Genomic DNA, 13,563 nt, shown 5'->3' on the forward strand with positions numbered 1-13,563 from the left:
TCGTATTGCTAATGTTAATAAGTCTGATAGGTAGGTCACATTCGGGGGAAAGGGGACGGGATTGTAGTAACGACATTTGGAACATATCTGTTATCATCTGTGAAACCGATATTCCATAATCGTCAACCAACTCGTGATGGCGTCCGTAAAATTTACGAAGGAATGATTTCAACTTCACCACATTGAACTCTTGGTTTAACAGTTTCCTTGAGAGCAGCAACCCTCTATCAAGGAAATCATGATAGAAAATACAAGCCCTTGAATATCGTATCAACTGGAAGATATACTCCGTATGCAGGCGCTGCTGGAATGTTGCTACATAAAAATTGAAGGTTCACAATTAGGAAGCTGAAATCATATCTTTTGTCTTTTCAACCTACCCTCACTGTCAATTTCTAGATGCAAGTCAAGAAATGAGGCAAATTTAACTGTATCTATTGTATCCTTTATCTCAAGTTCGATGGGATAGATGCCTTCAACATAGTCACCAAATTTTGAACTATTTAGTGAGAGAACATCATCTATATAACGGAAAGTAAAGTTAAAGGATAATGCTAACTTCTTTTCTTTTTTCCTCAGAAGTTGTATGACGTCAGCTTCATGTGAATAAAGGAACAAGTCGGCAAGAAGAGGGGCACAGTTGGTTTCCATGGGAATGCCGATTGTTTCTTGAAAAACACGTCCTCCAAGCTTAACAAATATGTTGTCAATCAAGAAATCAAGCATCTTGATAACGTCAGTTTCAGAGAATTTTTTGTTTGAATCAGTGTGATTTTTTACAAAGTTGGATTTATCCCTCCCTAAAACAAGATACTTGTATCTACGTTGGCTATTCTTTTTTATGAAACAAAGCAGGACAAACTCTTTCAATTTTTCTTATAGTTTGGAACGGGGAATACACAGGCAATTTTTTCCAACGTGATTTTAACATGGGAATCACGTGATATTCACGTTGTCCACACCACGTGAGTACAACGTGAAACGAGCAGAAACGTAATATTCACGTTGTGAGCACAACGTGAAATAAACGTTCGTCACACGTGATATTCACGTTGTATATAAATCCACATAATATCAACGTGATAATACAACGTGATATTCACGTTTAATATAAAGCCACGTGATATAAACGTGATAATACAAAAAGACTTTTATGTGAAGCAGCCACTAGGAAAAATGAAATATTGTCTTTGTTGCACTCATTGACATATCATTTTTTGTTCTTGGTCATCTCTATTTGAAGATGTTTCTCTGGTTCTTTATGGTAAAAGTACTGTAAAAGTGAGTTATACATCAATAAATTGTCTTATATTGATTATCAGTTACCTCATATGCATGTTTTATTAACCTGTTATCATCCTGAATATGTATGTAATATTTGTGGCTGGATGTTTAGCATCCATTAAAACTTATATATATATATATATAAATCCAAATCTTATTTAAACCATGAGACTATTTCTACATGTTTGAAACCTTTCGAATCTTCCTGTTAGTATTTCTTTTTTTTGTTTGTTTGAAATTCTTGCTTTATAATTTGTTTGTTTGACAATTCATAAAAAATCTAAAAGTATGAATACCAATGTCAAAGTCAGCTACATTTTAAATTTATACAATTTTTGAAAAGAAGTCGAATTCGAAATTGCACAACAAATAATGCAAAACCAAATGTATACCAAACAACAATTCAATACAGACTAGCTATTTTACAATGTTCATTCTACAAGAGTTGTGTCCCTTGCAGGTTTACCATGACAAATCTAAAAATAATCAGCTTATGATTAAAAAATTGTCCCTAACAGAGGCATATGTTACCAAATGTTAAAAAAAACAAAATACTTTCCACATTAAATTCAATTATATTTATATTTAAGAATATTCTAAACAGTTAACATTTGAAAAGTTACTGAAATAGTAACAAATAATATTTGATTGTTCCGTCTTCTAAATGCTCCTCTCTTTTAAAAGTTTCTTCATCTGAAAGGATAAAAAAAAGAATTTTATTTACTGTTATAATATTATCTTATTTAAGCATACATAATGAAAGCTTTATTTTACTTCTAATATGAGTGATGCTTTTGCTTTGTAAACAACAATGTGATAAAATTCTCAATATATCTATAGTTTACAACCCTAGTAAACATTATTATTATATACATATGCACTTTCATGGATCTACAATCTGTCATTTCCTGTATCTTGGCATTGCACCAGGTCATGTTTTTCTCTGATTGTTTATGATGTCATTACACTAAATCCATTAGATGTTGGATGTGTACTGATTGATAATTTATTCTTAGATGCATTTTTTTTAAGTTGTTATTGGCTTTGAACTAGCTGTCAGTATCTGCACTCTCAGATTTGTACTAAGTGTCTTTTTGTTGTTGGGATGTACAAGTACCCATCCACGTCCACTCTGTGTTTTTGTTGTATGTATTTCTATTTGTATCCATCTGTTGAGTTCAGCCTTTTTCAACTGATTTTTTTAGTTCGTTCTAATGTTGTGCTGTTACACCGCTGTCCCAGATAAGGGGAGGGTTGAGATCCCACCAACATGTTTAACCCTGCCACATTCTGTATGGATGTGCCTGTCCCAAGTCAGGAGCCTGTAGTTAAGTGGTTGTTTGTTGTTACATATTTGTTTTTTTCGTTAATTTTTTTGTACATTAATCAGGCCGTTAGTTTTCTCGTTTGAATTGTTTTACATTTGTGATTTATAGGTGACTATGCAGTATGGGCTTTGGTCATTGTTGAAGGCCGTACAGTGACCTATAGCTCTTAATTTCTGTGGCATTTGGTTTCTTGTGGAGGGTTGTCTCATTGGCAATCATACCACATCTTTTTTATATGTATCATAACTAATGTGGTGATTTGCCTGTGTAAAATTGAAATGAAAACTAGACAAAGTGACTCCACTCTGAAGTAACTGTATTATAACAAAATCAATGTAGGACTTTCTTTGAGATATTATTGTGTCTGGGAGACACAATTGATGCCCCCGCAGATGCAAAGTGTTATTTTAAAATAACTATAACATTTATACACTTACACCCAAAAAATGACAAAAGTTCAACTATCTCTCAAAAGAGAAAGTATTAATAAAAATCAAAACCCTGACCACATGCACACCTTCAATGTATGTACAAACAGCCAGCAAAGTGAAAAATTCCTAGCATTCAAACTGTAGGAGGAGTTATCTGGAAACGCTCTCTTATGAAAGTAAATACTCCAAAAATTGACAAAGTTCAACTATCTCCCAAAAGAGCAAATATTAATAAAAATCAAAACCCTGACCACATGCACACCTTCAATATATGTACAAACAGACAGCAAAGTATAAAACTTCCTAGGATTCAAACTGTAGGAGGAGTTATGCTGATTAACTATATACCCATAATGGGACGGACGGACAGGGGTAAAACAATATGCCCCCCAACTTTCAGTTGCGGGGGCATAAAAAAAACATGACTAAATGTACAGGGCCAAATAATCTCCATGGAAATGTGATGTGCCAATACTAATACAACTGAATACCAAATATCATTGGCCCATCACTAAAGGTTCCCCTTAAACTGACAAACATTTTTGGGGCCCTTTATAGATTGCTGTTCGGTGTGAGCTCAGGCTCTGTGTTAAAGACCATACTTTGACCTATAATGGTTTACTTTTACAAATTGTGACTTTGATGGAGATTTGTCTCATTGGCACTCATACCACATCTTCTTACATCTAATCACAAACTTATATGCTAAGTGACTTTAGTATTTCATTGTCCGTATCATTTCACGGTATGTATAAAACTTTCTTCTTTTTTTTTACATTCCTTTTGTTGTGTGATATCTAATAAATTTTGTATATATATTCATTATATCTCAATTTCCCTTTAAATGACCTAATCACAAACTTATACATTGTTGAAACAGCACCCCTAGATCTAGCTTTTTCATGGCAAGACAAAAATAATGAAAAAGAGGAGACAAAATTTTGTTCTTTATGTTTCTTAATTTTTCAATGTCTGTGTTGTTTTTACTGTACCGGTACTGTCTTGTCTATCCTTTTCATTAAAAATTTGCAAATTTCAAAACTTCACATTAGGTCAAGATTTATTGATTAATTGTTAAAAATTTACATTACCGGGGTACTGATGGTTGATGAAGATGGTGATATCTTAGTGTTAGATTAAGAGTCAATAACCAATCTGCTAGTTGCCTGATGCCTAATGACTTAGTATAACTTGGCAAAGATATTTTTTTGGAATAACACGATAGGTTTCACATGTGGAGCAGGATTAGCTAACCCTTCTGCATTATCTGAGATCACCAAGATTTTTAGTGCCGTTGTGGTGCTCAGTCTTTAGTTTTCTACATTGTGTATGCAGTTGCTTGTCTTTTAGTCGTTTTTTGTTTTGTTTTATGGCGTTTGTCAGTTTGTAAATCGACCTTTGAGTTTGAATATATCCCATTGGTATCTTCTACCCATCTCGATTATTAAAATCTACTATTCAAATGTCATTTAATTGCATCAACATGATAATCCGTGATAAAGGTTTCATATATTGATAAATAAAAAAAAACTTTAACCAAAGACTGAACTTTAAATATAGCGGACTATACATTATGGATTTTTCTCATTGTTAAAGGCTCTATGGTTGCCCATTATTGCTTACATCCACTTTCTTTGAACTTTGGTGGATAGTTGTCTCATTGGCAATATCATACCTCATCTCCTAATTTTAATATTTCTATTATCACCAGTTTAATTCGCCCTTTCAGACTCTAAATAAATGCATTCTGTTCTGGGTAATATTTTCGAAAGCGTACACCAAAACGTTGTGATTGGTTTAAAAAGTTCTAAACAATAGAAATTCAACCAATGAGGTAATGTTATTTTCATTTTGGTGTACGAACAATTAGATTACCCATAATCCTTTAGATTCTGAAAAAGGCGAATTATTTCTTAATTATTCTTCCTTTGTTTAATTTGTACAATATACAAATAAGATATTAATGTATTTACTTACATCTTCAGCTATCAATAAAAAAGGCTTCCTTTTAAAGTCTGACTTGAATAGTGAAGGTGTAGCCTAGATCTGTTTTACTATGAAGCTGTAAATTAAAAAAAAAATAACATCATTATGTCAATATGTGCTTAGGAACAGGATCAAACAAAGCAATAACGAGAAGAAAGGCATACATACATCTGGAAGTCTTAAAGATTTTTTTTAGATCTCAATCCTTTGAGCCTTCTATTTAAATCTGGGTCAATGAATTAAGAAATACTCAAATAGTTCATAAAATGAAAATAAGCCAAGAAAATGTTTTACTAAGAGCTATCAAAAAGTATAGTATACAGTTTTTATAAACAAAATGAAATTCTAGATATTCCTCAAGGTTCTGAGCATCAGTTTCAGATTACTGTTCAATTTTTATGTCAAAATCTTTAAAGCTATTGTTGCTGTCAACATGGTCAAATCTACAATTACCAGACCCTCATAACTTTATATTTTAATTTGAATGAGCTGTCAATAAGACAATATATGAATTACTGAAACTCTAATATTCAATTATTATAATATAATTGACAATATATTATAATCTACTTGAAAAGTAATGTTTGAAGAGATTATAATCTTAATTTCAGGCATGCAAGTATAGAAATAATAGTTGGTTATGTTTTGTAACATCATTTTTGAACAATAAAGCCAAAAAATGTATACACTTATTTGCTGTCTCCTGGCAGAAAGATAGGGTAAATAGATAAAATAATTGTATTTTTTATTTTTATTTTATCTAAATTATTAATATACTATATAAACAACATGTTCTGAACTTAAATGGTGCTTTACCAAACAAATTTTGACTTTTACCAATACTTTACAAAAAAAAGCCAGAAAATATGTAAGTAAATCGAAAGGGAGACAAAAAAAAAAGAACTTTATCATATTCTGACCTAAACATCAAACTTTATTTTAGTATACTTGAATAGGAAACATTTCTTGTTTTACTATTAAATTACCTTCAGCTTAATAACTTGATTACAACCAAAATACTACAAACTTCTGTAACCAAATGTGATTCTCTGAAGCACTGCTAAAGTATCATGTCCTTTATCCATCTTATGTATATACATGACAGTATATATTTGCCTCAAATTCAGATTTTTTCTGGAAAAATAAATATTCAAATAAATGTACATGAACATGAACTTTAGTCCACATATTATGCCTCTATCTACTGACTGACAAACAAATGTCACATAATCATCTTTAGTAATGTTAATAATATGAACAGTATATACATGTAATATGTTATCATTAAAATTTAACATCATTGCATAGGGATTTTATGCTGAGTGACTTAAATATTTCTTTGTGTGTATGTATAAAACTTTCTTTTTTTCTTTCTTTATTTTACATTCCTTTTGTTGTGTGATATTTAATTAATTTTGTATATATATATTTATTATATCTCGATTATATGGGGCCAACTTGGACGAGTAGTCTTAAGTAGTCGAACTTCTGTATCACCAGCCAGCAGCCAGTCAACACTAAGGTTGTGAGTTCAAATCCTGCACGTGGCAAGTGAACTTAACTCCAATCTTAATTGTCATGGTTTTCACCAGCTTCCTCCATCAATAAAAACTGGATGCCACAAAATAGCACCATAGTGTTAAAAGTGGCGCTAAACATTAATCATTCAATATCTCAATTATGAGAAAATAAAGACATCAATGAATCAATAAATGTCCATTAGTTTTTTTTTTTTTATTATTAGCATTAACAGTAGTTTTTTTGGTATAATGATTCCAATTATGCAATCTAATTGTACAGTGTGTTAAAAATTTAATAAACAGCTGCGAAAGGACTGCACGATTACAAGCCCTCCAAATTCATATCAAATTTGTTTAAAGTATAAAATGAAATGTTGTAGAATCAGACATGATTTTATAAGTCATTTTTTATTTTTATTTTTTTAAAGGTAACAATGACAAATGAATGAGTTGCATCTGATGTCATGCCAAGTAGTCATATTATATTGGGGTGGTTGTAATTTCCTTAGAATTTCTTTAGAAACATACTTCATTAAGTAAAATAAATTTGTATATTACGGGTGGTTGGTGTAAAAAAAGACCCTGTTAGATAATTCCTGAAAAGCTCCAAGATATATCTATTGTTCATGTTGTTTAGTCACTTCTTAGGTACATTTGTATATGTACCGTATATATAGTTACACATTTAAATGATTATTCGACTCTTATCACCTTTTACAGTTGACTTATCAATTTTTGAATGCATTACATAACGTCCTTCAGTTGTCCAGCAGCAAATATTTAATGCTAACATTCAGAACATTGTAGCATTAATGTACAACAAATTATATCTATTCTTCCTCTGCACATATGCTGCAAGCCAAAAGGCATGTTGTTCTTTTTAAAGCACACTGTTTTGTTAAATGCATTACATTTCATAGAATGGAAATAGTGCATACATATCTGTTGGAACTTTGCTGAATTGTCCTGGTAACGTTGAACTGGACATCTCTCCCTGTCATTTTCTTTCTCATGTCTTGAATTTTCAAACAGATCCTCCATACTTCGTTCATGCCCTGCTTATTATCTGTCATATAGAAAAAAGAAATGCATAAATTTTAAGTATTTTTTTTACACATACAGTTATTGTCATAGTCTGTCAAACTTTAAATTGGGAACATTACAGTGAACTACCAAAATTGTGTGGTAAATATTAATAAGTGGAACAATGAAAGGTAATTGCCTGATAATTAACTCAAGTGTCATTCTATGATCATGAACAATCTTGACATATATTTAACTGGTGAAATAAAATGAGTTGTGTGGTGTATGTCTATGAGACATGTGAAGTTTATATACCACTCCAGACAGATAAGTGTAAGTGATCAATACATGTAGGTCCTCAGTACCTGCAGCTGAATGTTAAAAAGTCCCTATTTATTTATTGAAGTCTTGTAAAAATCAAAACCCACATATATTTATGTCTAAGGATGTTCGTTCCTCATGTTTTTGAGTTTTTGCCAGATATTCAGAATCCTCTGGCTTTATCCATGATATTCTGACATTAAAAATAATCCCAATAATCTCTACTTTTCTTTTCATAATTTTATTTTGAATAGATATATAAATATAAAATAATTTATCTATAAATACTAACTTTAGTTCTCTTTTATACTGGTGAAGTAAATCAGAGACATTATATATGATGTCTCTGAGTCAGTCTGAGTAAAATTGAGAATGGAAATGGGGAATATGTCAAAGAGACAACAACCCAACAAAGAGCAGATAACAGCCGAAGGCCATCAATGGGTCTTTAACGAAGCCAGAAAATCCTGCACCCCGAGGTGGGCCTCAGCTGGCCCCTCCATAATAATGTGTACAAATTGAGTAATTCAGTGAAAATGGACGTCACACTTAACTCCAAAACATATAAATGAACTAAAATTTAAAAACATACAAGACTAACAAAGGTAAGAGGCTCCTGACTTCGGAGAGGCAAAAAAATGTGGTGGGGTTAAACATGTTTTGTGAGATCTCACCCCTCCCCCTATACCTCTAGCCAATGTAGAATAAAGAAACACACAGCAATACGCACAGTAAAATTCAGTTTAAAACTTAAAAGAAGATATTTATTTTTTACAGAGATTAAATTATATACAAAATGCTAGTGCCTGTGGTAATTTCTTTCAAAAGTTGGGTATTAGCCTTTCCATTGCCACTACTGTGGTGTCAAAATTGGTGTCGTCCAAATGTGTCGTCTGAGACGCTCGTTTCTGTGAACCGTACGGGACAATTCTCTGAGAGACGAAGCACATCAATTCTCATTTAAACTGAATTTACCGATTGTATTTCATGTTTAAATATTCAAAAAATTAATAAAACTAAATATTTAAATTATATTAAGCTACCAGCTGGATAACAAAACAATGTTAATAAATTGATTCCGCTTCTGGGTTACACACCGATTCCGAAATGTTTCAAGGTGTGCGGTATTTCCCGCGGTTATTTTTGGCAAGCAATCTCCTTGTCAATGTGATAACAGTCCATATGAAACTGACAGACTGAGAGCCTGTGTACTGTATAATGACGGAACTGTAGAAGTAAAAAAAAGTTCTGTCTCGGGTCTACTGTACTGTGTATACTTGTGACTTTAAAAATATGCATGCAGTGTAGGTAAGTTCGATAAAATTACAGTTTTTTTTCTGATTTTTTTTACCCTAAGGCTACACTTAAGTTTAGTTAAAACATATATTTTATTTAAATAACAACACAAATTCGATAAGACACAAGTCAAACCGATTTATGAACTCTTTTTCCATATTCAGTGGTGGATCCATAAATGACATAAATTTTAATAAAAGGGGGTGGGGGATATGGCATTGATTGTCTAAGGTAAATCCCACAAAAGGGGGGCATTGACTGCCTAAGGTTAAGCCAACAAAAGGGGGCATTGACTGCCTAAGGTAAAGCCCACAAAATGGGGGGGGGGGGGGGGGGGAGGCTGCGCATTAAATCTGTCTCTGATATTAGTACAGGTGAACATTTGGGGAATGACACGCTTTGGGTTGTGGGATATCGAGGTTAAAAAAAAAGGGAATTTTTCATATTGGGGTGAAAAAGTGGGGATGTGGGATTTAGTTGGATTCTTCAATCTTTGTCTTGATGACAGGATAATTCTCTTCTCTTGTTAAACGATATTTTCAGTTGTAATTTCTCCTTAATTTGTACTTCAGGGGGTTAAATCTAATTGATGATATCATGTCAGTCAGCTTTGAACAGCTATCTTTTATTTTATGTTTACACATTTATGACATTACTACAAACTTATGCTATATGTAAAATTGAAAATGAAAAACATTTTCTTTTACATTGTGAAAAATACTCAACTAAAAGGGCCATATTATACCAAAAAGTTTCAAATATAAACGTTGATCCTACAAAATTTCAAAAAAATGAAAATAATGTAATCTTTTTATTAAATAATAATTCATACACAATCCTAAAATTGACTTCCTCTTTCATTTCAGACAGTCTGAACCTGCGTAAAGCAGAACAAACTCTATAAAAATTGTCAATATGTCTAATTCTTAATCATTGTTTATAAAATAACATATTAATATAGTCATTATTTGCAATACTTATTATGTATGATCAACTATGTAATTAATATACCATGAGCCTTAACCATTTATTGTTGATGAGTTTGTGCTAATAAAATATTTTTTTTTTTTTGTAAACAAATATTTAAGAGTAATATTTCTATTGTGTAATAAATAATACCATTATAAAAATGAAAGATTTTTTTCCATCAATTGAATAATTTGATATGTTTTTAGGGATACAGCAAGTTCCCAAGTTCTTAATTAATGAACAGAGAAAATTGTTGAGGAGCTCATTGGAGGAAAAAAAGAAATTAGCAAAGATAATGTACTTTTTCAATAAGGAGAAGAAGTAAAAGCAGCAGGTATTATATACTTATTTTATACTTGATTAACTTGGCTGTAACGGTCAAACGATTGAGATAAATAAATGAAAAGAAATGTCGTCTATATTTCAATGAATCAGCACCCGAACAAACAACAAAACAAGTAGAGGCATCTTTTGGTTAAAACAAAAGACTTCAATATACATTGTAAGTGTCAATACAAATGTAAAATAAATATGATGTGGTAAGATTGCCAATGAGACACTCTCTCCAAGAGACCAAATGATACAGACATTAACAACTATAGGTCACTGTATGGCCTTCAACAATGAGTAAAACCTATACTGCATAGACAGCTATAAAAGGCTACTAAATGACAAATGTAAAACAATTCAAATTTGATTGTCTCTGCTCGTGAATATTATGTACCGGGTACATGTATCCGAGATTACCAAAGAATGGTCTTAGGCAGATATCCTGAAATGACTAAAAGGTTAAAGATATAAATAAAGGCTATATATTAGCTTGTCCATGCAGCCTCATTATCTAAGCAGACCAAGAGAACTCGTATTATTGTTTTTGTCCCTTCAATCTGACCGTCACAAAATTTTCTTCAGTATTACTGTAAACTTTGTATCAGGCATGCATTGAGTTTTGTCATTCTTCAGTGTTACTGTAAACTTTGTATTGAGTCTTGTCATTGTACATATATATTTAAATATATAAATGTCTAAGCAGTTTCTTATTTCATTGGGTATGGTAATATATCTTGGATTCAACCTTCAAAACTTCAATTTTCATCCTCATTTGCTTTTTCATCACTTCTTCCTTCAAATCCCATAAATGTAGTTTTTATTGTCGAGCCTGCGGAAAATAACCAACAAAAAAGTAGAATAAGTTAATATTTAATAATAAAAAAAAAAAAACGTTTAACAGGATAAACAAAGGCAATTGTAGTCTCGAAAGCCAACATCAAATACACAGAGAAATACACAGCTTGAGGGCATATGATACAGTTACTTGGTAGGTACAATGTAATGATGTTGCTAACGTCAATTTTTTTTTTTCGTGACGCCAAACTGTAACATATCGGGAAAAGATGCATTTTCCGACTTATTTTGATCATTAGCTTGAAAACGAGTACATTGACCCACCTTTTATTTAAATCACTGAAGGTTTGATTATGTATGAAGACTATTTCTACCATTTTTTTTATGAAAAAATCACCAATGAATTTCTTTGGAATTAGACAAATATACAGCAAAAACTGCCGTTTTTTTTTAAATCGTGCAACTTTGATAAAAATGAATTATTTCCACTAATCTAGAATATACTTGTGTAAAAAAGATTTTCCAAATGTTTTTACAAAAATATGCTTGTGTTAAAAAGTTAGATATGTCTATTCAAAGGAGAGAAACGTCCAAAAAACCGAAATGTTGAGTAAATATCTAAAATTTTGACTCCATTTATCTTTACATGTAACACATGCAGGTGTATTTTTTATTACATATTTTAATTGACTAGGTGAAAAATAGCTTGTATGCAACTATTCGTAAAAAAACTGTTCCGTATCCCCTAAAATCGTCTAACACCAGCATATCCTTTCATTTTCTATTGATTCTAGAGTTTGTCTCTAGTGCTGTGTGGAGGCAGTAGAACGTTTCCCCGTGCTTGAGGTACAGTACTACCTGTGACATTCTCTTATTAATGGTGGCCATAAAAAATATGGTCACCATGATGGCCCTAAATGTCCATCATTATACCTCCTGTTGCTTAATTAATACACAAGGTATTAATCAAAAACTGGTCAAGGATGAAGGGAAATCATGAATGCACTGAAGTGTTAAAATTATATAACTTACAGGTAAAGTGTCTCAGGTAAAATATATGTGTTTGTCAAATTCAACAACTGTGATTATTACAAGAAAATTTTAAAATAAAATGAAATAATAAAACTAGTTGAACATATAGCTTCCTAACTTTTTTTTTGTAAACATTTTCTCATGACTATTTGTTTTGATGTTATACCTTTTAAATAATTCTATCAATGTTAAGTTATTTTTTACATGTATTTTTTGGCAAATGAAAAATAAATGAATATCATCTTCTAATATAATGCAAACTTTCACAACGCCTGCCTTTTTCCTTTGAAAAGGTGTTTTTCCAATTAATTTTCTAAAATCAAAATTGTTTATACTTAGGAGCATTACTTAAACAAGTAACAATTAGAATTACCTATACAAGTAAAGTTGAAAACGAGGCTATTTTAAATATTACTTATATAAGTAACTTTTCTGAATATTATCTATATAGGTGTCCAAAAATACAGATTTTACTAGCTTTAACAAATTTTCAGAGTCATCTGGTTATTTTTCTCATGAAATATAAAATCTAATTCATCTGAAACACTAATTAACTTTCTGACGCACTTAGCTTTCATACCCTTTCATACCGAAGCTTCTGGGTAAAAGATTGATCTCTGAGGACTATTAAATTATCATTTTCCTCCAAAATCTTGAAGGTAAACTGATGTAAATAGATGGATACTTTTGAAATAATTAAGACTTGAAGTTATTTATAATTTGTAACCCAAATCAATTGCATTTGTTCCTTAAATAAGATTAATTACTATTTTTTTTTAAAATGTATAAAATAACTTATTCAAGTAATATTTTTGTCATAAATATTAAAGTAACCCTTTATCTCTATACTCCTCTCAAATCAAACAAATTCTTTATTTTATGATATAAAATGTTGTAAAAATTCAGGAAAACTACATTAAGTCTATGTTTCTATTGAAAATTAAAATAACTCTATTAAGTAATTTTATTATTTTTAAAAACAAAAATTACTTATATAAGTAACTTAAAAAAAAAACTTGTTTAAGTAACGCCCCTGCATTTAACATTTTTTGATATTTGAAAAATTTAAAAGATAAACAAAAAGTTTGTTCCTATACAATTTAGTTGTAGTATTCCTGAATAATAATCATGATAATAGATTGTACAACTTTGTTAACAAAATCTATTGTAAAAGGATTGATATTCATGATATTGATAATTTTAATTTGTTAAGAAACAGGCTTGTTAAATTACTTGCTTCATGGTTCC

At 31.0% G+C, this 13,563-nt stretch overlaps 1 long non-coding RNA gene across 1 annotated transcript; it reads right to left on the reverse strand.

The window, feature by feature from the left end:
- Positions 1-1,937: 1,937 nt before the first annotated feature.
- On the reverse strand, positions 1,938-8,720 carry LOC127712667 (uncharacterized). Its single transcript, XR_007987234.1, has 4 exons — positions 7,488-8,720; positions 6,016-6,163; positions 5,021-5,105; positions 1,938-1,977 (listed from the first exon to the last, which is right to left on the reverse strand). It is a non-coding gene; the product is annotated as an uncharacterized LOC127712667 (long non-coding RNA).
- Between the last annotated feature and the right edge of the window lie 4,843 nt (positions 8,721-13,563).

Source organism: Mytilus californianus, unplaced genomic scaffold (assembly GCF_021869535.1).
Source record: "Mytilus californianus isolate M0D057914Y unplaced genomic scaffold, xbMytCali1.0.p SCAF_8, whole genome shotgun sequence".
Classification (NCBI taxonomy): domain Eukaryota; kingdom Metazoa; phylum Mollusca; class Bivalvia; order Mytilida; family Mytilidae; genus Mytilus; species Mytilus californianus.